Here is a 27004-nt window from a genome sequence, read left to right on the forward strand (position 1 = left end):
CATAAATACTCAGTCCCTTAGTGGAAAAGTTTTATGAGTTCCCAGAACCAAAGGACCATAAGAATTCTCCCTCCTTTCTGAAAGAGAAATGCTTAGATCTCCCTTTCTGCACCAACTCCTGTCCTTATACGAGAGGACTTCAAAATGTATGTTGATGTTCACATGTGCTAGTGCCCACTCTTTTGCCATCTGGCTGCCACATCTGCTTCCCCTGACTGGAAGGAAAGAAGGAAGGGAGGGAGGGAGGGAGGAAGGGAAGAAGGAAGTAAGGAAGGAAACAAACATTTATTAAGCATCTATTATGTATCAGGCACTAGGCAAAACATTTTTCAAATATCACATTTGATCCTCACACAATCCTAGTAAATGATATTATTATTCTCCTTTTACAATTGAGAAAACTGAGGCAGACAGAGGTTAATGACTTGCTCAGAGTCACTAAACTTCCAAGTATCTGTAGTCAATTTTAAACTCAGGTCCCTGATTCCAAGGCCAGTACTCTATCTACTATACCATCTAGCCACTTTCTTAGTTACTACTGGTGCCTGCTGCACCTGGCCATCATTGCTAAGCCATGCTTATGCTTACTGCCTCATGGGCAGTGCAACTGGAGCCTATGTCTGAGTCTACCTCCACCCTTCCTCCCAAAGAAAGTTAAAGCAGGGCAATTGCCACCAGTAAATCCTGAGCTTTTTTCTCCCATGCTGGGATGTTGGCCATAATTTCACCACTGCTACCATATGCCTGAATACTATTCCTGAGCCACTGCTGGAGCCTGACTCTGTCTACTCTCATGGCAGGACTGACTCTGATCCTCTATGCAGAGACTTTCAAAGGGTCTATGCTGCCACTAGTCTCCTTTACTTGGAAGAAGTACTATTGGGGCTGACTCCATCCCCCCCATCCTGGAACCAAGAGCTAAAGTTCAGAGTTTCTCTATTCCTGACTGGTCCATCATAGCTGATGAGGTCAAGAAACCCCAGAGGATTCTGCGTGACCATGCTAGAGGTTGTATTTCCCTTCTTGACAGAGCTCATTTTCCCCATGCTGAAAGTTCTTCATGATGCCAATCTGCCTCTACTGAGTGACATGGGTATACCTGAAAATCTCTGATTTATGTGGTAACCACCAACACTATGAATGCCCAGTTCAGGATTGCCCACCTACACCAAAAACAAAACAAAGCAAAATAAGACAACAAAACAATGCCAGAGATTCCTCCTGGCAACTAATGTGCTTTATTTGCTATGTGCAGGCAGTATCCATTTGGGGAATGACGGTAGGGGAGTATTCCTGGGGCCTCAACTCTTCAGAGTATCTCGCTAGAGGATCCAGAAAGAAATATTTACTGTTCACAATTCACTTTTCACAGCTTAGGGGTCAGAGCGGAAACTTTTTTTTTGAGGGAGGAAGGCAGGGCAATTGGGGTTAAGTGACTTGCCCAAGGTCACACAGCTAGTAAGTGTGTGAGGCCAGATTTGAACTCAGGTCCTCCTGACTCCAGGGCTGGTGCTATACTCTCTGTGCTACCTAGCTGCCCCTGAGCAGAAACTTTTTAGACTGAAGATGTATTCCTGCCAGTTCTCGCAAAGTGACTGGGATTCAATTTGTCCATATTCCAAGTCATAGCCTAAGGACAATTAAGTATTGTCCTTAAAAGTTCTTCCTCCAGAGGCTCACACCAAAGAATCAAAAATTCACTTTGCAGGGTTCTGGTTGGCTTCTAAAATAAGAAATTCACAAAATCAAACAGTGTAAAATAAGGATAGTTTCTTTAGCACTGGTCTTAGACAAACTGAAAATTTCAGGGACAGGCTTTGGTTTGTATTCTCTCACTGTTGGAATTGCACAAAGCACAGCCCTCACTGACTGACTATAAGGAATATTTATTCAGCTGCATTTTACCATTTTCAAAAAGCCATTCCAAACCACTTCTTTCTCAGTCTACACAGCCATCATTGATGGCAGAAATCATTGTGGAAAAGGATCCCACCTTCCTAATTATCACCAGCAACAACGGCTGACCAATTGCCAGCAAGTGCAGATGAGCCTAAAAACCCTAGGGGAGAGAACACCTCCCAAAGTAAAATGAAACACTCTGGTCCTGCTTCCATCCCAACCCTCACAGCCATCATCCAAGGAAGTAACTCCTGTGAAGAGCCCAACCATCACCAACAACTGTTATTCAATTGCTAGCCACAGGGTAGGCAAGCCAGCTTAGCTGAAACAGCAAATTGGAACACCTCCACTACCTTGACAACCATTTCTCTTCAGACTGTGATTGATTCTGCCCAGGACTCTGAATAAGAGCCTTCAGAACATCAGTGCTTCCAGCCCAGTGCTTGCAGCCATAATCCTGAAAAGAAACCTTTGTTGAGAGGTAGCCTGGCAACTGTTCCTGCAGGTTCTATGGGAACAGCTACTAAAGATCCAGCAAAGACTCTTGTCCTTAAAGTTCTTAGCACTGTCAAATGGTTTGACATCAGAAACTGATACAATTTTATCAGTGGTAATGACTTTAAAAATAAGGCTAACTACCATCTATTTTGCTCCTATGCTTAAGGCAGCTAGGTGGTATAGTGTATAGAACCCTGGATACGATGTCAGAAAGACCTGAGTTCTTTGACATTTATGAGCTTTGTGACCTTGGGCAAGTCATTAACCTCTATCTGGTGCTTGCTTTGGCAGCACGTATACTAAAATTGGAACGATACAGAGAAGACTAGCATGGCCCCTGCACAAGGATGACATGCAAATTCATGAAGCGTTCCATATTTAAAAACAAACAAAAAAAACCTCTATCTTTCTCTTAACTGTAAAATGTAAATAATAATAGCTCCTACCTCTCAGGGTTGTTATGAGAGTCAAATGAGATAATATTCTTAAAATGCTTAGCACATAGTGGCCACTTAAGTGTGTTTCTTTCCTTCCTTCCTTTGGGAATGTTCCATCTGACTTAACAGTTGAAATCTATTTTGTCTCCCTCATTAGAATGTAAGCTCCTCGAGATTAAGTCTCTCCTAACTCCAGTCCATCCTCAACTGAGCTGTGAATGATCTTTCAAAATCACAAGTCTGATTATATCATCACTTCTTACACTACTCCCCAAACTCTCAATGGCTCCCTATCTATCACCTCTCAGATTAAATATAAAATCCTGTCATCCAAAGCCCTTTATACTAGATTCTCCCACTAGATTTTTCCCAATATTCCTATACCTTACACTCCCTAAACATATATCTAATCTTTGATCCAGTGACAATGACCTCCTTGCTGCTCCTCACATAAGACACTCCTATTTCCATACTCCAAACGTTTTCACTCACTGGCTCCATGCCTGGAACAATCTTCCTCCTCATTTCTGGCTTCCCTGACTTCCTTCATGTTCTAGATAAAATCCTACCTTCTACAGGAAGCATTTCCCAGTCCCTCTTAATTCTAGTTTTTCCTTCTGTTGATTATTTCATATTTTCCTATATATAGCTCATTTGCTAGGATAATATTTTTCTTAGTTAAGGAAAAATTGTTTTCAGTCTCTCTAAATCTGATTCCTTGTGGCTGCTAAGAAGATAAACTGGAATGTCAAAGAACAATGAAGTAGGCTTAGAAGTCAGTTTATGCAGCAATAATGTTGCTAGCAGCTGCTGTGGAGGTGTAAGGCCAATAACACCAGCACACAGAAAGGCTGCTAGCACAGGTTCTTTGATCTGATTTTCTAAGGAAAGCAACTTTAAGGGGTTTATAATCTCACTTTAATTAAACATACATATATCAGTCTGTTAGTTCAGGGGAAAAAAAATCAGAACCCTGAACTTCAAAGAAAATACAAACAGAAATTACAGAGAAAACAATACAAATCAACAGACAGGCTTCTGTGTGACCATAGCAATACATACATAGTTGCCAGAGAAAAAAGCACGAACATCTGGATTTTCAATGCTGGGGGTCTCCTTAACAGCTACCCAGAGTCTCCACACCAACACTCTTCCAGTCAGTGAGCCCCCAAAGCAAAACCTCTCCTCCCACAGTTCTGAGAGTTCTGGCTTAAGTGTTACCCTCAGTGTATATATACCCTTCTTCAGGGCCTGAGGGCTTCACACCTCTCAAGGCCTTCTGGAGGGCTTCATACCTCTAGTGACCTAATTAGCAAAAGGGTTTGGGCCTTCCTACAAACAAAGGCAAGACTCAGTCAAAGGCACTTGATTGCCTTAGTGCTGAGAAGCACTCCAAAAGAAAAAACAGCAAAAAGTCCCACTTTGCTTGCCCTTACAATTTACTACATTAATCTTTAAGGTATAATTGTTAAGGACACCAGTGATCCTCATTTGTCTCTCCTTCCTGAATAGCCACAGGCAGTTTATCCTCCTACTTCACTGGAGTGGAGGCTGCCTCAGTCCCTGAGCCAACCAATAGCATTTTGTTGTTCAGTCTTTTGGTTATGTCCAATGCTTTGTGATTCCCTATGGGATTTTCTTGGACAAGACATTGTAGTGGTTTGCCATTTCCTTCTCCAGTGGATTAAGGCAAACAGAGGTCACATGACTTGCCCAGGGTGACACAGCTAGTGAGGATCTCATGCCATGTTTGAACCCAGGCCTTTTTTGACTGCAAGCCCAATGCTCTCCACAGAGCCACATAGCTGCTTCCTGAATAGCAGTTATTATTTTTTTGGAGGGTAAAAAGGATCACAGCTTTAATTGTAGACCTCAGTCCAATTAAAGAAAATCTATACTGTAATCAATTTTAGGACCTTACATTTGAATAGCGGCCAATAATTTCCATTTTAGAGACCAGGTTTACTTCAATAGTAAGAAAAACAATTATTCTTTGGAAATTTCTTTGGTGGATAAGGAAAAACTCTACTGCCAGACACACTTTGTGGTTCTTTCTGTAGGGCCTTCATGATTTAACTGATTACAATGGAAACCTGTGATTCAATTCAACCTTTCAGAGAAGATATTCCAGCTTGCATGATCTCATCAACCAGGAGAATATTGGTGGCAATCACAGTGCAAAAGTGAAGCACCTGCTTCACAACAGTTATCCAATATTCCAGCTTCAGCTACAATAACCGGTTCACCTGTCTTTAAATGAACACCAACAAGTTGTCCTGATTCTGCCTGTACCTTAACTAGTGTTCCTGAAGGTCAAAACCAGAGTTCTGAGCAAGAACCTTGGGAATAATGAACAATGCAACAGCAAAAGCTTGGACTCCAAGATGAGCCCTTCCCTTGACACTGGGCTTACATTTAATGAAAGCTTCATCTATGGCTACTTCCACTGCACCAGCACTAGGATCCACACAGCCATCTTCAATAGTGTTCTTGACACCTCAAAGACTGTCTCTTACTGTGTCATCTATCTGTGTAATCGTGTGCTTATTTGGTCCTTTGTTCAACATGACAGATCAAGGGTTGTCACGTTTCTCAATAAAAGTGAACTTCTCTTTTCCCAGTGTGTATTCATAGACAAGTCCTGTATGTCAGAATTTAAGTCATCTAGAGAACTGATAGCCATCCCATCACATGAAAGAGTCAACCTCTCCTTATTTCTTCTTTTTTCTCTGAGGAAGGCTAGTATACCTTTTTTTGTGCAAGAGCATCTAAAGAAAATGGGTCAATTCCCTTTTGATTAATAACAACAAATACTTTGTCTGAATCACCACACACTTTTCAGTTCTACTACTTTCTTTATCTTTGATGAATTTCCTTTCTGCTTTTACTGGGTTCTCTCTTTAGTTTGCACTTTTATAAAAAACAAATCTAGAATTCACTTCTGTTTTTTTTCATATTCTAAAGATGCTTTGCAGGCAAGGATGCTCAATAGCAGTTATTAAGTACCTACCATGCATAAGTCACTGTGCTTAGCACTGTGGATACAGAGGGAGGCAAGTGACAATCCCTACTCTCAAGGAGTTCACAGTCTAATGGAGAAGAAAATATAAAAACCACTATGTACAAACAAGATATATACAGGATAACTTGGATATAATCAACAGAGGAAAGATACTAGAATTAAGGGGGATCTGGAAAAGCTTCATGTAGAAGGTGGGATTTCAGCGGGGACTTGAAGGAAGGCATGGAAGACAAGAGATAGAGATGAGGAGGGAGGACCCTCCAGGAATGGAAGGCAGTCAGTGAAAATGCAGAATTAGGAAACATAAATGTCATATGAGAAGAGCAAGGAGGCCAGTATCACTAGATCTCAGAATATGTGGTTGTGATTAAGGTGTAAGAACACTGGAATGGTAGGAGGTGATGAGATTGTGAAGGGCTTGGACCAACAAAAAAAGGATTTTATATTTGATCCTGGAAATAGGAAGCTACTGAAGTTTGTTTAATAGGGGGTAACATGATCAGACCTGTGCTTAAGAAAAATCATTTTGACAGCTGAATGGATAGCAACTGTAATGGGAAGATACTTGAGACCAATCAAAAGTCTATTGCAACATTCCAGGCCTGAAATGATGAAAGCCTGCACTGGGATGGTGGCAGTGTCTGACAAGAACAGGGAGGGAACACTTGCAAGAAAGGTTATAAGGGTAAAAATCAATGAGATTTAGCCACAAAGAGGAAACGGAGATTGGGAATGCAGAGTCAAGGATAAACCCATGTTGTCAGCCTGGGTAAGTGGGAGGATGGTGGGGCCCTTGAGTGTAACAGGGAATTGTGGAGGTCTAATATTAATTTTACAACATTAATAATATTCGTGTATCCTTTTAGGTCATGCCGGCCCTAGAGTTCTGTGGCTACTTAGGTCATTCTAGGTACCAACCTTGTCATTATTAGTCTGTAAAAACAGTTGTCTATCCATGTAAAGAATTGAAATATCAGTTCCCTTCTTCACTGCACATTTTTTCCCAAACTCAATTGTACCAATACTGCTGTTTAGCTAGGTCTATGGACTCATTCATTAAGATTTCATTTTGTTACACCCTACAAGTTCTCAAAAGTAGGACCTTTGATTATTTCCTAAGTTTTCCTGCACCTGCAGCCCAGTTCTCTATGGAGTCTTCCTCAAGGGTCTAAGGATCTCCCCTAAAAATATTCACAGATTGGACGTCTCTTTGCTCTGTAAGAATGTGTATAATTTGTGATTTATCTCAATAGGAAGCTTCTCTATTGCTTTCATGGGACCTAGTCATTATTCAATGCTCTGTTGAAGGGGCTCTGTCTATCATGATGGAATTTTCTGCATCTTCGCCCTGAAGCCCCACTGCTAATTGAGTTGGGGAAGCTTGCCTTTATGGATATCTAAGCAGCTGAGGGAGAGCAGAAACAAAAGACCCAAGCCAAAATAGAGACTCCACAATGAAATCCTAAGTAATGAAGGCTTTAAGCAACAAATCAGAGAAACAACTTATAATTATGTGAAAGAAAATGATAACGATGCTGATAATGATGAAACAATTATACAAAAATTTCTGAGATGCAGACTAAAGCATTTCTCAGGAGAGAAATATATCCTGCAAAATATAAATGAACAAAATAGAAAAGAAGAGGGCTAATGAACTGAATATGCATTTAAAATTAGAATGACAACAAATAAACCCAAAATAAGCATTAAAGAGAGATATTTGAAATTAGAGAACAAAGAACTTAATTGGGCTCCAAAAAGAATGTAGAAATTATTTAAAAAAAAAAACCTAAAAGCTGTTTCTTTGAAAGGACTAACAAATGTGATAAACCTTTTGAAAACTTGGTTAAAAAGAAGAGAGCAGAAAATCAAATGAATCATACAGTAAATTAGCAAGGTAAAATCACAACAAAAGCAAAGTAATTTTTAAATGACCATAACCTACTCTAAGCTATATATAATATACCTACAAACTATTTATATATATATATATATATATATATATATACACATATACACACTTATATGTGTGTATATATATAATATGTATATATAAACTACATAAACTACTATAAACAATTATGTGCTATCAAAACTGAGAGCCTAAAAAGAAATAAAGGAAAATTTGAGAAAATATAAAATATTCAAATTAACTAAAGACCAAATAGAGAAAAAATCCAACTTCAGGAAATAAAAGAGAACTGCCTTTAAAAATCAAAAAGAAAAACAAACCCTTAGAGATTCCCAAGAAAATTCTATCTTTTTTTAGACTTGGTTTCTCTATCTGTCCCAGGCTTGAAATGGAAAGACTATTCATAAACCTGACGCAACTACTGATCTCCACAGAAACTTTTATGCACTCAGACCTGGACTAGTTTTCTCCTCCTTAGGGAGCCTGGTGCCTGTCTCTGCCCCTTTCAGGATCTTACCATCATAATTTGGAATTTAGAGGAGACACACAATGGGTATAGCTCACTATAGCTCATAACTCCTGTGATTAAGAGATTTATCAGTCTCCTCTTCCCTGGTACCTGGGGGTATAGGTATGCACTATTATTCCCAGCCTATCAAACTTTTTAAAAAACAGATAGTACCAATATTACAAAAATACTTCAAAATAGAGAAAATACTCTATCAGACTCCTGGGATAAGAAAAATTTATTTTTAATACCTAAGCTAAGGAAGGATAAAGTATAAAAGGACCAAAGGCCAATATAATAAATGAACATCGATTCAAAAACTGAAAATAAAATTTTGTCAAATAGACTACAATTATCTATTAAAGAAATTATTCATTGGGACCAAGTTATATTTGTATACAGGATGCTCAACATTAGAAAAAAAATGAACATAATGATTTATTTTTAAAACAAAAACATCTAAAACTACATGATTAGCTTAACAGTTGCAGAAAAAGTCTTTGACAAATTTCAACACTCATTTATACCAAAAAAAAAAGGCATAGAAAATACAGGCATAGAGTTTGGCTTCAGGGAACCAAGATGGTGGAATAATAAGTAAGTTGCTCTCAGCCTCCCTTATTGACCTCTGAAAGCCCAGAAAATATTGTCCCAGGAAAAATCCTGGAACAACTGAGCCAGCAGAAAGACGAGGTGCAGCAGTCTTGTAGTCCAGGAAGCTTGGGGGATTAATGGGAATGGCCCCTCTTGCTCTGGGGGAGGGGGAGTAGTACAAGACAGAGGTGTCCCAGCAAGCCAGTGGCAAGCCCCACCTCAGCAAAGTAGGGGGAGATCCTCAGCTCCAGTGGGGTGAAACAGCACCAATACCAGGACCCCTGAGTGCCTCACCACAGGCAGGGGAATGGATAGACATCAGCTTAGAAAACCACCACATGCACTCACATTCCCCAGCAGCCAAATCTCCCAGGGAAAGCACAACTACAGGAAGCACAACTCCAGGAGGCACAGTACCAGGCTGCCAGAGATCCTCCAGCAATCAAACATTTCAGTGAAAGGCCCAAATGAGCTGGAGCTGAACATTTCAGTGCAAGGCCCAGGTGAGCAAGTATCCCCCAGGGGACAGATCTCCACCCTCACCACAAGGACTCCAGTGTTGCTGACCCCAGATCAGCACCAGGTAAGGTGCCAGACCCCTGCAGCCTCCAGCTGCCAGCACCTGAGACCCTAGCACACAAAGTCAGTGACTAGACTCCAGGCTCCTACCACTAGAACCTTGGTTCAGTGCCCCCTTCACTTGAATAGGAGAGCTCAACTCTAAACGCCAGGATTTAGGCAAACCCCATGAGTAAAAAGCAGAAATGGACAATGATCATAGATTCTTATTATGGGGACAGGGAAGATCAAGGTGCAAATTCAGAAGATAACAACATTGTCAATATGATACATCTGAAATGTCAAAGAGGAATATGAATTGGTGTCAAGCCCAAAAAGTCTTCTTGGAAGAGCTCAAGAAGGATTTTAAAAGTCAAATAAGAGAGGTAGAAGAAAAATTGGGAAAAGAAATGAGAGGTATGTAAGAGAGAGTTGACAGCTTGGGAAAGGAAGGAGAAAAATTGACTGTAGAAAACAAGTTCTTAAAAAGTGGAATTGGCTAAATGGAAAAGGAAACACACAAACTCACTGAAGAGAAGAATTCCATAAAAAGGAAAATAGGCCAAATAGAAAAGGAGGCACAAAATCTAACAGAAGAAAATAATTTGTTAAAAATTAGAATTGGCCAAGTGGAAGCTAACGAAGCTATGAAAAATCAAGAGTCAGTCAAACAGAAACAAAAGAATGAAAAAAATAGAAAAAATATAAATACCTCATTGATAAAACAACTAACCTAGAAAACCTAGAAAAATAAATCCAGGAGAAATGATTTAAAAATCGTTGGTATACCTGAAAACCATGATGAAAAAAGAGCCTGGACAGCATCTTTAAGGAAATCATTAAGGAAAAGTACCCTGGGTTCCTAGAAGCAGAAGGTAAAATCATCATCAAAAGAATCCACCAATCACCTCCCAAAATAGATTCCAAATTGAAAACACCAAGAAATATTGTAGCCAAATTGGAAAATTTTCCAGGAGAAAGAGAAAATACTGCAAGCAGATAGAAAGAAACAATTTAAATATCATGGAACCACAGTCAGGATTGCACAGGACCTTGCAGCTTCTACATTAAAAGATCAGAGGGCATGGAATACCATATTCCTAAGGCAAAGGAACTTGGATTACAACCAAGGATCAACTACCCAACAAAATTGAGCATAATCTTTCAGGAGAAGAGATGGATATTCAATGAAATAGGGGACTCCCAAACCCTCCTGATGAAAATATCAAAGTTCAACAAAAAATTTGATCTTAAAATATAAGACTTAAGAGAGGCATAAAAAGGTAAACAGAAAAAACCAACATGTTATTAATAAGGGCAAACTGTTTATATCTCTACAAGGGAAGATGACACTTGTAACTCTTCAACTGTATTGTCATTATGCCATTTAAAAGGGGTATACCTAGACAGAGGGTAGGGGTATAAGTTGACTTTGATGTGATGATTAAAAAAATCTAAATGATGAAAAGGGATTGTACCAGGAGAACAGGAAAGGAAGAGACAGACAAGGGTAAATTACATCACATGAAAAGGCACAAAAAGTATTACAGTAGGGGCGGAGCCAAGATGGCAGCTGGTAAGCACGGACTAGAGTGAGCTCCGTACCCGAGTCCCTCCAAAAACCTATAAAAAATGGCTCTGAACCAATTCTAGAACGGCAGAACCCACAGAACAGCAGAGGGAAGCAGGGCTCCAGCCCAGGACAGCCTGGATGGTCTCTGGGTGAGGTCTATTCCACACGGAGCTGGGAGCTGGGAGCTGGGAACGGAGTGGAGCAGAGCCCAGCCTGAGCGGCGTGGATGATCCAGACCAGAAGCCGGGCGGAGGGGGCCCTAGCGCCCTGAATATGTGAGCTGCGGCAGTTACCAGTCCCCCCTCGACCCACAAACACCAAAGACTGTGGAGAAGGTTAGTGGGAAAAGCTGCGGGAGTGGAAGGAGTTTGTGGTTCGGCTTCCAGCCCCAGGGGCAGCGGAGGTGGGGCAGCTACAGCTGTTGTTACTTCCGGCTCCAGGCCCACCTGGTGGGAGGAATTAAGTGGCGGATCAAAGCAGGAGTGCAACAGCCTGCTGAAGATCTAAGCCCAGTCTGGACTGGGGGTCCTTGGGGAAGGAGGAGTGCGGCTCTGACAGAGCTGGCACCTCCCCCCCAAACGTAGAACATAGAACTCGTAAGTCTACAAGCAGTCATACCCCACTGAAAAACTCAAGGGTCAAGTTAGTGGGTTGGGAATATGGCCAGGCAGCGAAAATGCGCCCAGACTCAGTCTCAGACTTTGGATTCTTTCTTTGGTGACAAAGAAGACCAAAACATACAGCCTAAAGAAGACAACAAAGTCATAGAGCCTACCACCAAAGCCTCCAAGAAAAACATGAACTGGCCCCAGGCCATAGAAGAACTCAAAAAGGATTTGGAAAAGCAAGTTAGAGAAGTAGAGGAAAAATTGGGAAGAGAAATGAGAAGGATGCGAGAAAACCATGAAAAACAAGTCAATGACTTGCTAAAGGAGACCCAAAAAAATACTGAAAAATACACTGAAGAAAACAACACCTTCAAAAACAGACTAACTCAAATGGCAAAAGAGCTCCAAAAAGCCAATGAGGAGAAGAATGCCTTGAAAGGCAGAATTAGCCAAATGGAAAAGGAGGTCCAAAAGACCACTGAAGAAAATACTACTTTAAAAATTAGATTGGAGCAAGTGGAAGCTAGTGACTTTATGAGAAATCAGGATATTATAAAACAGAACCAGAGGAATGAAAAAATGGAAGACAATGTGAAATATCTCCTTGGAAAAACCACTGACCTGGAAAATAGATCCAGGAGAGATAATTTAAAAATTATTGGACTACCTGAAAGCCATGATCAAAAAAAGAGCCTAGATACCATCTTTCAGGAAATTATCAAGGAGAACTGCCCTGATATTCTAGAGCCACAGGGCAAAATAGAAATTGAAAGAATCCATCGATCGCCTCCTCAAATAGATCCCAAAAGAAATCTCCTAGGAATATTGTTGCCAAATTCCAGAGCTCCCAGATCAAGGAGAAAATACTGCAAGCTGCCAGAAAGAAACAATTTGAGTATTGTGGAAACCCAATCAGAATAACCCAAGATCTGGCAGCTTCTACATTAAGAGATCGAAGGGCTTGGAATGCGATATTCCGGAGGTCAATGGAGCTAGGATTAAAACCTAGAATCACCTACCCAGCAAAACTGAGTATCATGTTCCAAGGCAAAATATGGAGTTTCAATAAAATAGAGGACTTTCAAGCTTTCTCAGTGAAAAGACCAGAACTGAATAGAAAATTTGACTTTCAAACATAAGAATCAAGAGAAGCATGAAAAGGTAATCAAGAAACGGAAATTGCAAGGGACTTACTAAAGTTGAACTGTTTTGTTTACATTCCTACATGGAAAGATGATGAGTATGATTCATGAGACCTCAGTATTAGGGTAGTTGAAGGGAATATCCATATATATATATATATGTATATATGTGTTAATGTATATATATAAGTGAATGTGTATGTATGTATATATCTATGTGTATATGTATGTGTGTATATATATATGTGTGTGTTTATATATGTATATGTGTATATATATATATATATATATATATGTATAAGAGAGAGAGCAGACACAGGGTGAGTTGAAGATGAAGGGAAGATATCTAAAAGAAATAAAATGAAATTAAGGGATGAGAGAGTAACATACTGAGAAAGGGAGATAGGGAGAGATAGAATGGGGTGGATTATCTCGCATAAAGGTGGCAAGAGGAAGCAGTTCTATGGGAGGAGGGGAGAGGGCAGGTGAGGGGGGAATGAGTGAACCTTGCTCTCATCAGATTTGGCCTGAGGGGGAATACCATACATACTCAGTTGGGTATCTTACCCCACAGGAAAGAAGAGGGAGGAAGATAAAAAAAAAAATAAAAGGTGGGGAGATGATGGAGGGGAGGGCAGATGGGGGTGGAGGTAATCAAAACAAACACTTTGGAAAGGGGACAGGGTCAAGGGAGAAAATTCAATAAAGCGGGATGGGTTGGGAAGGAGCAAAATGTAGTTAGCCTTTCACAACATGAGTATTGTGGAAGGGTTATACATAATAATACATGTGTGGCCTAGGTTGAATTGCTCAACTTCTTAGAGAGGGTGGGTGGGAAGGGAAGAGGGAAGAGAATTTGGAACTCAAAGTTTTAAAATCAGATGTTCAAAAACAAAAAAAGTTTTTGTATGCAACTAAAAAATAAGATACACAGGCAATGGGGCGTAGAAATTTATCTTGCCCTACAAGAAAGGAAGGGAAAAGGGGATGAGAGGGGAGGGGGGGTGATAGAGGGGAGGGCTGACTGGGGAACAGGGCAACCAGAATATAAGCCATCTTGGAGTTGGGGGGAGGGTAGAAATGGGGAGAAAATTTGTAATTCAAAATGTTGTGAAAATCAATGCTGAAAACCAAATATGTTAAATAAATAATTTGCATTTAAAAAAAAAAAGTATTACAGTAGAGGGGAAGAAGAGAGGGAGATGAACATGATTTGAACCTTATTCTCATCAGGTTTGGCTCAAAGATGGAATAACATAATCAGTTAGGTACAGAAATCTCCTGCCCTATAGGAAGTAGGAGAGGAAAGGGAAAACAAAGGGATGGGGCTGACAGAAGGGAGGGCAGACAGAGAAAGGTGGTGGTTGAAAGCAAAACTCTAGTAAGGAGGGAAAGGGAGAAAGGAGAGGGAAAAGCATAAATGAGGAGAAAATAGGATGGAGAGAAAGACACAGATAGTAATCGTGACTGGGAATGTGAATGGAATGAACTCTCCTATAAAAGGGAAGTGAATAGGAGAGTGGATTAAGAATCATAATACTGCAATACATTGTTTTCAAGAAACATGTTTAAAACGGAGGGATACACAAAGAGTAAAGGTGAAAGGCTGGAGCAGAATATTTTGTGTTTGGAGCCAAGAGGGCAGAGTGAAAACAGAATATATTGTGTTTCAGGAGAAGTAAAAATAAGCAGGAGTAGTAATCCTGACATTAAATTGAAAAGTTTTTGCACAATTAAAACCAATGCAATCAAGATTAGAAGAGAAGCAGAAAGTTGGGCAAGAATTTTTACTAGTTTCTCTAATAAAGTCCTCATTTCTAAAATGTATTGAGAACTGAGTCAAATTTATAAGAACTCCAGTCATTCCCCAATTAATAAATGGACAAAGGATATGAACAGGCAGTTTTCAGATAAAGAAACTAAAGCTATCTATAGTCATATGAGAAAATTCTCTAAAAATATTATTTATTAAAGAAATACAAATCAAAACAATTCTGAATTACCACCTCACACCTGCCTGATTTGCTAACATAACATAAAAGGAAAATGATAAATGCTGGAGGAGATGTGGAAAATTGAGACACTAATGCATTGTTGGTGGAGTTGTGAACTGATCCAACCATTCTGGAGAGCAATTTGGACCTATGCCCAAAGGCCTATAAAACTGTGCATACCCTTTGATCTACCAACACCACTACTATGTCTGTAATAAAGGCCTCATTTCTAAAATGTATTGAGAACTGAGTCAAATTTATAACAACACAAATCATTCCCCAATTGAGAAATCGTCAAAGGATATGAAAAGGTAGTTTTCAGAGGAAGAAATTAAAAATATCTATAGTCATATGAAAAAATGCTCTAAATCACTGTTGATTAGATAAATTCAAATCAAAGCAACTCGTAGGTACCATATCACACTTATCAGATTGGCTAACATGACAAAACAGGAAAATGATAAGTGGTGGAGAGGATATGGGAAAATTGGAACACTAATGCATTGTTGGTAGAGGTGTGAATGGATCCAACCATTCTGGAGAGCAATTTGGAACTTTCCCCAAAGGGCTATAAAATTTTGACCCAGCAACAACACTTCTAGGGCTGTATCACAAAGAGATCATAAAAATGAGAAAAAGACCCACATGTACAAACATATTTACAGCAGCTCTTTTTTTGGTGGCCAAGAATTGGAAATTGAGGGGATGCCCATCAATTGGGGAAAGGCTGAACAAGTTGTAGTATATGAATGTAATAGAATACTATTGTGCTATAAGAAATGATGAGTATGCCGACTTCAGAAAAAATCTATGAAGACTTATATGAACTGATGCTGAGTGAAATGAGCAGAACCAGGAGAACACTGTACACAGGAACAGCCACAATGCACTATGACTGACCTTGACTTAGCTCTTCTTAGCAAAGCAAGGATCTAAGACAACTCCAAAAGACTCATTATAGAAAATGCCATTCAAACGCAGAGAAAGAACTTTGGAGTCTGAATGCAGATGGAAGCATACAATTTGCTCTCCTTTTCTTTTTTGCTTTGTTTTGTTTCTTTTTTCTTGTGGTGCCTCCCATTAGTTCTAATTCTTCTTTACATCATGACTAATGTGAAAATATGTTTAATATGAATATATAAGGGGGCAGAGCCAAGATGGCCGCATGAAGGCAGCATCTTACCGGAGCTCTCTCACAAGGCCTGTCAGATTCCTATAAAAAAGTGAATTTGAGCAGATTTGAGAGAGTCATAAACCGCGAGCAGTCTGCGTGGGGCAAATTTCCGAGCCGGGAGAGTCTGAAAGGCCGTAGGTACGAACCTGTAGGCTCGGAGAGTGCTTGGTGCGGAGCCGCTCCAGACCAAGGCGGAAACGGCTGGCCAGGAAATCCACGTGGGAGACGGGCTGGGAGAAAGCTGGGCGCCCAAAACCGGCGGAGATCCCCAGGACTCCCAACACAGGACGGCAGTCTGTGGAAGCGACGAGAGGCAGCCCAACGCCACCAGCCGTGAAATACCGTCTCCAGAAGTTTGCAGCCCAGGCGTATTAAACGCAAATTCTTGAACTTCTGGGATGCTTAATGGCCAGGTAAACAGCTCTAATCCCTCCCCTCCCCACCCAGAGAATCCCTCGGGAAAAAAAAAATAATGCTGGAACTGAGCAGAAAGTAGTGGGGCTTCAGTGGTCAAATAGCAGAAGTTCATTAGTCCCATGGGGCAGAGTCGGCAGGGGTCAACGCCAGGAGCCGAGACGTAACCTTGCTCCCCCAGGGGAAGTGCCAGACACCAGCTCAAACAACAAACAGCTGAGGCCATTGCTGAAAAGCAAGTGCTGGAGAGCACCCACAGGGAGAGAGACACCAGGGAGCCAGACCCCTCCCCCACACCTCAGGAAACTGAAGGTTATAATTCTAGACTCACAACCCACAGAATAAGAAAGCTAGGACAGAAAGCCCTGAGGCCCACAGATAGAAATTCGTTGTAAAGCCAGCAAAAGGCAAACCAACATGAAGAAGAACACAAAAAAACCGAGGACAATAGATTCTTTTTATGGAGACAGGCAGGATCAAAATACAAATATGCAAGAGGAAAGTAACGATACTGTAGATACATCAGATACCTCAAAAGGTAATATGAACTGGTCTCCAGCCCAAAAAGCACTGCTGGAAGAGCTCAAGGAGGATTTTAAAAACCAAATTAGGGAGCTAAAAGAAAATATGGAAAAAATGGAGAAAAAAATCCCCTGATGAAATCAAGTCCCTAAAGAATAAGATTGGCGAAATGGCTACGGAGATTCAGAATCTAGAGAGAGAAAAGGACACCCTGAGAGGCAAAATCAACCAATTGTAAAAGGAGACTCAAAAGCAAAATGTAAACACTAACCCATTAAAATTTAGACTTGAGCAAGTGGAAGTTAATGAATCTGTGAGGCACCAAGAAGTAATAAAACAAAACGTAAAGAATGAAAAAATAGAAAAAAAAAAAACGTGAAATATCTGATTGGCAAAACAACTGGCCTGGAAAACAGATCCAGGAGAGACAATTTAAGAGTTATTGGTCTACCGGAAATCCATGATGAAAAAAAGAGCCTTGACAGTATCTTCGAAGAAATTATCAAAGGCAACTGCCCAGAGGTCCTAGAACCAGAGGGCAAAATAGTCATTGAAAGAATTCACCAATCACCCCCTGAAAGAGATCCCAAACTGAAAACACCAAGAAATATTATAGCCAAATTTCAGAGCTATAAACTCAAGGAGAAAATACTGCAAGCAGCCAAAAAGAAGCAATTCAAATATCGTGGAACTATAGTCAGGATCACGCAGGATCTCTCAGCTTCCACATTAAAAGACAGGAGAAATTGGAATATGATATTCCGAAGGGCAAAGGAGCTGGGACTACAACCAAGGATCAACTACCCAGCAAAACTAAGCATAATTTTCCAGGCAAGGTGATGGACATTCAATGAAATAAGGGAATTCCAGACCTTCCTGATGAAAAGGCCAGAACTCAATGGAAAATTTGATCTCCAAATACAAAACTCAAGGGAGACATAAAAAGGTAACCAGGGGGAAAAACTCCACAAACCTTATTAACCAATAAGGGCAGGTTGTTTACATCTTTATGTGGGAGTATATCATCTTATGTATGTTTTTATACATACATATATATATATATATAATGTAAAGATATAAAATATAAGTAAGAGATATAAAGGGAGGGCTATGAGGGAAGCGGTAAGGAGATAGTAGAAAAGGGTAAATTACACCAAATGAAGTGGCACAAAAACATATTATAGTAGAGGGAAAGAAGGGAGGGAGAAGAGCAGTATTTGAGCTTTACTGTCATCTGATCTAGTTCAAGAAGGGAATAACATACTCTGATAAGTTTAGAAATCTAACTTGTCCTACGGGAAGTGGGAGGGTAAGGGGGGAAAAAGGGAGGGGGGTGGTCAGAAGGGAGAGGAGAAGTAGCAAGTGGGTAACAGTAAGATAAGGGAGGGGAATAAAGAGGGAGGGTTAACTGAGGAAAGCGGCAGTCAAAAGGAAAACTTTGTTAACGAGGAGAAGGGGAAAGGGAGAAATAAAAGCATAAACAGGGGGAATTAGGATGGAGAAAAAGACACAGATAGAAATCATAACCCTGAACGTGCAGGGGATGAACATTCTCACAAAACAGAAGCAGATAGCAGAATGGATTAAAACCCATAATCTTACAATATGCTGTTTACAAGAAACACATTTGAAACAGGGGGATACACATAGGGTAAAGGTAAAAGGCTGGAGTAAAATATATTGTGCCTCAGCTAAAGTAAAAAAAGCAGGTGTAGCAATCCTAATCTCAGACAAAGCAAAAGTAAAGATAGATTTAATTAAAAGAAATAAGGAAGGACATTATATCCTGCTAAAAGGCGCCATCAACAATGAAGCAATATCATTGCTTAACATTTATGCACCAAGTGGTAAGACATACAAATTCTTAGAGGAGAGGTTAAGGGAGTTACAGGAAGAAATAGACAGCAAAACCATAATATTGAGAGACCTCAACCTCCCCCTTTCTGAACTTGATAAATCTAACCTCAAAATAAATAAGAAAAAAGTTAAGGAGGTAAACAGAATCTTAGAAAAGGCACATATGATAGACCTCTGGAGAAAACTGAATGGGGATAAAAAGGGAATATACTTGTTTTTGTTTTTGGGTTGTTTTTTTTTGTTCTGATTCTTCTTTCTCATGATTCATTCCATTGGTCAAAATTCTTCTCCACAACTTGACTAGTGCATAAATTAATTCAATGCGAAGTTATACATGACAGTTATATGAGATTCCATGCCATCTTGGGGAGGGAGGGGAGAAAATCTGGAACTCAAAACTATGTAGAACCATGTGTGGTAAACTAAAAATAAATAAAGAAATTTAAAAAAAATTAAAAAAAAGAAAAGGCACATATAATAGACCTCTGGAGAAAACTGAATGGGGATAAAAAGGGAATATACTTTCTTCTCAAAAGTACATGGCACATACTCAAAAATTGACCATGTACTAGGGCATAAAAACCTCACAATCCAGTGCAGAAAAGCAGAAGTAGTCAATGCATCCTTTTCAGATCATGATGCAATAAGAATCATTTTTAATAAAGTACCATGGAAAAATAAGCTAAAAACTAATTGGAAACTAAATAATTTAATTCTAAAGAATGAGTGGGCCAAAGAACAAATTAGAGAAACAATTAATAACTTCATTCAAGAGAATGACAATAATGAAATAACATACCAAAACTTATGGGATGCAGCAAAAGCAGTTCTTAGGGGAAGTTTTATATCCCTAAATGCCTACATGAATAAAATAGGGGAAAAGGAGATCAATGATCTGGGCTGATTCTAGCTGAATGATTCTAGCTGAAAAAGCTAGAAAAAGAGCAAATTGAAAACCCCCAATTAAATACCAAATTAGAAATACTGAAAATCAAAGGAGAGATTAATAAAATTGAAACCAAGAAAACTATTGAATTAATAAATAAAACAAAGAGCTGGTTTTATGAAAAAACCAATAAAATTGATAAACTTTTGGCCAATTTGATTAAAAAAAAGAAAGAAGAAAATCAAATTACCAGTATCAAAAATGAAAAGGGTGAGGTCACCTCTAATGAAGAGGAAATCAAAACAATAATTAGGAATTATTTTGCCCAAGTGTATGCCCATAAATTTGATAACCTTAGAGATATGGATGAATATCTACAAAAACATAAACTCCCCAGGCTAACAGAGAAGGAAGTGAAATTTCTTAATAACCCCATATAAGAAAAAGAAATTGAGCATGCCATCAATGAACTCCCTAGGAAAAAATCTCCAGGGCCAGGTGGTTTTACATGTGAATTCTATCAAACATTTAAAGAACAACTAATTCCAATACTTTGTAGACTATTTGGGAAAATAGGTGAAGAAGGAGTCCTACCAAATTCTTTTTATGACACAAATATGGTACTAATACCCAAATCAGGTAGAGTCAAAACAGAGAAAGAAAATTATAGACCAATTTCTCTAATGAATACTGATGCAAAAATTTTAAATAAAATATTAGCAAAAAGATTGCAGCAACTCATCACGAGAATAATACACTATGACCAGGTAGGATTTATTCCAGGAATGCAAGGCTGGTTCAATATTAGGAAAACTATTAGCATAATTGACCATATCAACAACAAAACTAGCAGAAACCATATGATCATCTCAATAGATGCAGAAAAAGCCTTTGACAAAGTACAACACCCATTCCTATTAAAAACACTAGAAAGCATAGGAATAAGTGGAACCTTCCTCAAAATTATAAATAGCATCTACCTAACACCATCGACAAGCATTATTTGTAATGGGGATAAACTAGATGCATTCCCAATAAGATCAGGGGTGAAACAAGGATGTCCATTATCACCCCTATTATTCAATTTGGTACTAGAAACGTTAGCTGTAGCAATAAGAGAAGAAAAAGAAATTGAAGGAATTAGAATAGGAAAAGAAGAAACTAAATTATCACTTTTTGCAGATGATATGATGATTTATCTAGAGAATCCTAGAGAATCAAGTAAAAAACTACTTGAAATAATAAACAACTTTAGCAAAGTTGCAGGATATAAAATAAACCCACATAAATCCTCAGCATTCCTATACATTACTGACAAAGCCCAACAGCAAGAGATAGAAAGAGAAATTCCATACAAAGTTACTGAAGGCACTAGAAAATATTTGGGAGTCTATTTGCCAAGACAAACCCAGGGCCTATATGAACATAACTATGAAACAGTTTTCACGCGAATAAAATCAGATCTAAATAAATGGAAAAATATCAGTTGCTCATGGTTAGGCCAAGCTAATATAATAAAAATGACAATTTTACCTAAATTAATCTATCTATTCAGTGCCATACCAATCGAACTACCAAAAAATTATTTTACTGAGCTGGACAAAATAATAACAAAATTCATTTGGATAAACAAGAAGTCTAGAGTATCTAGGGTATTAATGAAAAGACATGCTAGAGAAGGTGGCTTAGCCACACCAGATATTAAACTGTACTACACAGCAGCAGTCATCAAAACTGCCCGGTACTGGTTAAGAAACAGGGGTGTGGATCAGTGGAATAGGATAGGTACACAAGTAGGAGAAATCAACAAGTTTAGCAATCTACTCTTTGATAAACCCAAAGAGGCCAGCTTCTGGGCTAATAATTCACTATTTCACAAAAACTGTTGGGAAAATTGGAAAATGGTAGGGCAAAAACTGGGCATAGACCAATATCTTACACCATATACCAAAATAAAGTCAAAATGGGTTCATGATTTAGGAGTAAAAGCTGATACTCTAAGTAATTTGGGAAAGCAAGGAATAGATTACTTATCAGATTTATGGAAAAGTAAAGAATTCATGACCCAACAAGAGATAGAGAGCATTACAAAATGCAAAATGGATAATTTTGATTATGTCAAATTGAAATGTTTTTGTACAAAAAAAGCCAATGCAACAAGAATTAGGAGGGAAGCAGAAAATTGGGAGAAAATCTTTGCAACTAGTATCTCTGATAAAGGCCTCATTTCTAAAATATACAGGGAAGTGAGCCAAATATATAGGAATACAAGCCATTCCCCAATTGAGAAATGGTCAAAGGATATGAACAGGCAGTTTTCAGAGGAAGAAATTAAAGCTATCTATAGGCATATGAAAAAATGCTCTAAATCACTACTGATTAGAGAAATGCAAATCAAAACAACTCTTAGATACCACATCTATCCTGTCAGATTGGCTAAAATAACAAAACAGGAAAATGATAAATGCTGGAAAGGATGTGGGGAAATTGGAACATTGTTGCATTGCTGGTGGAGTTGTGAGCTGATCCAGCCATTTTGGAGAGCAGTTTGGAACTATGCCCAAAGGGCTATAGATATGTTCATACCCTTTGACCCAGCAATACCACTTCTAGGGTTGTATCCCAAAGACATCACACAAGCAGGAAAAGGACCCATATGTACAAGGATATTTATAGCAGCTCTTTTTGTGGTAGCCAAGAATTGGAAATCAAAGGGATGCCCATCAATTGGGGAATGGCTGAACAAGCTGTGGTATATGAAGGTGATGGAATACTATTGTGCCATAAGAAACGGGGATGATGCAGACTTCGTAACAACCTGGAAAAACCTACACGACATAATGCTCAGTGAGCGGAGCAGAGCCAGGAGAATGTTGTGCACAGCCACAGATATATGGATTCCGTGAGGACCAACCCTGACATACTGCGCTCTTCTCAGCAACCTAAGGTGCAAGGACAACTCCAGGGGACTCACGAAGGAGAATGCTATCTTCATCCAGAGAAAGAACTGTGTAGTTTGAATACAGATTGAGGTGCACTACATGCTCGCCTTTTTTGCCTCTCTTTTGTTTTTGCTTTTGGGTTGTTTTGTTTTGTTTTTTTTTGGTTCTGTTTCTTCTTTCTGATGACTCATTCCATTGATGATAATTCTTCTCCACAACTTGACTAGTGCATAAATTAATTCAATGCGCAGTTATACATGATAGTTTTATGAGATTCCATGCCGTCTTGGGGAGGGAGGGGGGAGGGAGGGGAGAAAAGCTGGAACTCAAACTATGTAGAACCGTGTGTGGTAAACTAAAAATAAATAAATAAAAAAATGATATAAAAAAATTTGAATATATAAGTAGCACCTATATCAGATTGCACAATGTCTTGGAGAGAGGGGAGGAGAGGGTAGAGGAGAAAATTCAAAACTCAAAATCTTAGAGAAGTGAATGTTGAAAACTAAAAAATTAATTAATTATATATCTATAAAAAGAAAATACAGGCATAGAGGGACCTTTTTGAAGTACCCTAAAAAGTATTTGTCCTAATCCAAGAGAAAGCATCACACAAAACAGAAAAATACCTAATAAATTTCCTAATAAATATGAGAGTAAAATAAGGCTACTTAATCTCCCTGATATCATTTGATATATTTCTAGAAATTCCAGCAATAGGAGTAAGAAAAGAGAAAAATGAAAGACATAAAAACAGGATACCAAACTATATTTGCTGATGATGTGATGGTTTCCTTAGAAAATCCTAGTGCTTCATCAAAAATTCCAACTGAGATGATTAAAAGTTTTAGGAAAGTTTCAGGCTATATAATAAGCCCATAAAAATTAACTGCATTTATGTTACAATAATAATAATAATAATAACTAAATTCTTCCAGGAGCCAACATGGTGGAGTAAGCAGTAAATTGTTTTAGCTTACCCACAGTCACCTCTAAATAAAATAAGCACCCTGAAACAAATCCTGGAACAGCAGAACCAGCAAAAAGATGGAATGAAAATTTTTTTAGTATAAGAAACTTAGAAGATTGCCCAGAAAGGTCTATTTTGCTCTGGAAAAAGGAGAATGCAGTCCAGGACAGGAAGTATTCCAGTGAGCCAGCAGCAAGCCCCACTTCAGCAAACCAGCAGGAGATCCTGAACCCCAGTGCAGTGGAAGCAGGCAAACCTCAGCATCAGGACCCCCCTATGTACCTCAACATAACCAGGAGAATGGCAGCTTCCAGATGCAAGAACTGCCACATGCTTCAGCCTAGCCCTGGGCAAACAGGCAAACTCCAGAGGCCAAACATTTACATGCTTCAGCACAGCCCTGGGCAAATAGGCAACCTCCAGAAGTCAGAGAGCAACATGCTTCCTAGCCCCAGGGAAATGCAGAAATACCACATCGGCCTCATCACATGCCAGACACTAGCACTCAGACCCCAGTTCAGTACCAGGTAAGCTGCCAGACTCCCATGGTCTCCAGCAGTGCTAGCTACCCCCTCCCCACCTCACCCCCTTCAGTGTAGTACCAGACACCAGGGTCCCCTATGTGCCTCAGGGCAATATCAATGCAACACCAGGTAAATAGACAGGCCTGCAGCCCCTGGAACAAGAAGCCTGAGATAGTGCCCCTTCTATCCCGGAAGCAGAACTCATTTAAAAGAAAGGAAAAAGGGCAAAAAAGATGAGCCAAAAAAAGAAGAAAAATAATCAAGAATCTGATCACAGAAAACTCGTATGGTGATAGGGATGATCAAGACACAAATTCAGAAGAGGAAAACAATGTCAAAACATCTCTGGGCAAAACCCCAAAGAAAAATGGGAAATGGTCTAAAGCCCAGAAAGAACTCATGGAAGAACTCAAAAAGGAGCTTAAAAATCATACAACAGAGGTAGGATAAAAATTGGGAAAAGAAATGAGAATGATACAAGAGAATTATTTAAAAGGAGTCAAAAGCTTGGAAAAAGAAATCAACTGCTTAAAAAGTAGAATTGGCTAAATGGAAAAAGAAATAAAAAATCCACCAAAGAAAACAACTTCTCAAAAAGTGCAATTGGCCAAAGGGAAGAACAAAAGCTAACTGAGGAAAATAATTCCTTAAAAGATAGAATTGGGCAAGTGGAAGCTAGTGACACTATGAGAAATCAAGAATCAATCAAACAAATTTTTAAAAAAATGAAAAAAATAGAAGAAAATATAAAATACTCCATTGGCAAAACAACTGACTTGTAAAATAGATTCTGTATCAGAGTCACTGAAAGACCTGAAAACCATAATCAAAAGGAGGACCTGGCCAGCATTTTTCAAGAAATTATTAAGGAAAATTGCATTGATGTCCTAGAACCAGAAAGCAAAATAGGCACTGAAAGAATCCATTGATCACCTCAGGAAAGAGATTCCAAAATAAAAACTCCATGGAACATTGTAACTAAATTACAGAACTATCAGGTCAAGGAAAAAAAGTACTGCAAGAGACCAGAAAGAAACAATTCAAACATCTGAGAGCCACAGTCAGGATTATACAAGACACAGCAACTGCAACATTAAAGGACTGGAGGTCATGAAACATGATATTCTGGAAGGCAATGACTACAACCAAAAATTACCTACCCAGTGAAATTAAGCATAATACTTATGGGGAAAAAAGGTAATTCAATAAAATAGAAGGATTTCAAGATTTCATAAGAAAACCAGAACTGAACAACAACAAAAAATTGATCTATAATATCAAAACCCAAGAGAAGCCTAAAAATGTAAAAAGAAAATGTATGGGATTTAGGGGAGCTAAACTCTTTACATCTGCGTATGGGAAGGTTATACTTGTAGTTCTAAAAATTGTGCTACTGTTAGTACAGTTAGAAGGAATATAAATAGAGAGAGGGTATGGGTAAAAGGTGAATTTGAGGGAATGACATTAAAAAAAACTAATGGAAATAAAGGGAGTACACTCTGTACAGAATGAAGGGCAAGGTAGAATGGGGTAAATTATTTCCCATGAAGAGGCATGAAAAACCCATTACAATAGAGAGGAAGATGGCAATGGGCATCACTTGAAACTTACTCTCATCAGTATTGGCTCAAAGAGGGAATAATATACACAATCGTTTGTATACAGAAATCTATCTTACCCTGGAAGAAAGTAGGTAGGGAGGAGATTAAGTAAAGGTGAAGGGTGGGTAGAATAACAGAAGGGAGGGCAGATTGGGGCTAGTGGCAGACAGAAGCAAAACACTGGTAAGAAGGGAGAGGGTGAAAGGAGAGAAAGGACAAATAGGAGGAAAAATAGGATAGAGGGAAATACACCATTAGTAATTATAACTGTAAATGTGAATGGGACAAACTCTTCCATAAAATGGAAGTAGATAGCAGAGTGCATCAAAAATCAGAATTCTAAAATATATTGTTTACAAGGAACACCCTTGAAGCAGAGAGACACACATGGCAAATAAAGATAAGGTGCTTGAGCAGAATCTGTTATGCTTCACCTGAAGTAAATAAAAAGCAGGTGTAGCAATTTTTTTCTCAGATAAAGCAAAAGTAAAAAAATAAAACTAATTAAAAGAGATAAGGAAGGAAACTCCATCTTGCTAAAAGGTACCATAGACAATGAAGTAATATCAATTCTAAACATATGCACCAATTGGTTTAACATCCAAATTCTTAAAGAAGAAGTTAAGTGAGTTACAGTTTCATCACCAAAGAAGAGATAGAGAGTATTAAGAAATGTAAAGTAGATAATTTTGATTATATTAAATTAAAAAAAAAACTTTTGCATCAACAAAATGAATGAAACTAAGATTAGGAGGAAAGCAGAAAGCTGGGAAATAATCTTTACAACAAGCATCTCTAATAAAGATCTCATTTGTCAATTATAGAGAACTAAATTTATAAGAATACAAGTCATTCCCTAATTGAGAAATGGTCACAGGATATGAACAGACAGTTTTCACATGAAGAAATCAATACTATCTATAGGCATATGAAGTACTCTAAATCACTTTGACTAGTGAAATGCAAATTAAAACAATTCTGAGTTACCACCTTACACCTATCAAATTTGCTAATATGACCAAAAAAAATGATAAATGTTGGACAGGATTGGGAAAATTGGGATGGTAATGCACTGTTGGTGGAGTTGTGAACTGATCTAACCATTCTGGAGAGCAATTTGGAACTATACCCAAAGGTCAACCAAACCGTGCCTATCATTCGATCCAGCAATACCACTATTAGGTCTGTATCCCAAAGAGATCATAAAAAATGGAAAAGGACCCACATGTATAAAATATTTATAGCAGCTCTTTTCATGGTGGCAAAATATTAGAAATTGAGGGGATGCCCATCAATTGGGGAATGGCTGAACAAGCTGTAGTATATGAATGTAATGGAATACTATTGTCCAATAAGAAGTGATGAACAG

At 38.8% G+C, this 27004-nt stretch overlaps 1 protein-coding gene, 1 non-coding gene and 1 pseudogene across 2 annotated transcripts in view; 1 reads left to right on the forward strand and 2 right to left on the reverse strand.

The window, feature by feature from the left end:
• DSCAM (DS cell adhesion molecule) overlaps positions 1-27004 on the reverse strand; it is a 776379-nt gene that overhangs the window by 569430 nt on the left and 179945 nt on the right. The window lies entirely within an intron of this gene.
• On the forward strand, positions 2673-2779 carry LOC118840630. The gene has a single exon (XR_005009799.1). It is a non-coding gene; the product is annotated as a U6 spliceosomal RNA (small nuclear RNA).
• LOC118840217 overlaps positions 4940-27004 on the reverse strand; it is a 121985-nt pseudogene continuing 99920 nt past the window's right edge.

This window comes from Trichosurus vulpecula, chromosome 2 (genome assembly GCF_011100635.1).
Source record: "Trichosurus vulpecula isolate mTriVul1 chromosome 2, mTriVul1.pri, whole genome shotgun sequence".
Lineage (NCBI taxonomy): Eukaryota > Metazoa > Chordata > Mammalia > Diprotodontia > Phalangeridae > Trichosurus > Trichosurus vulpecula.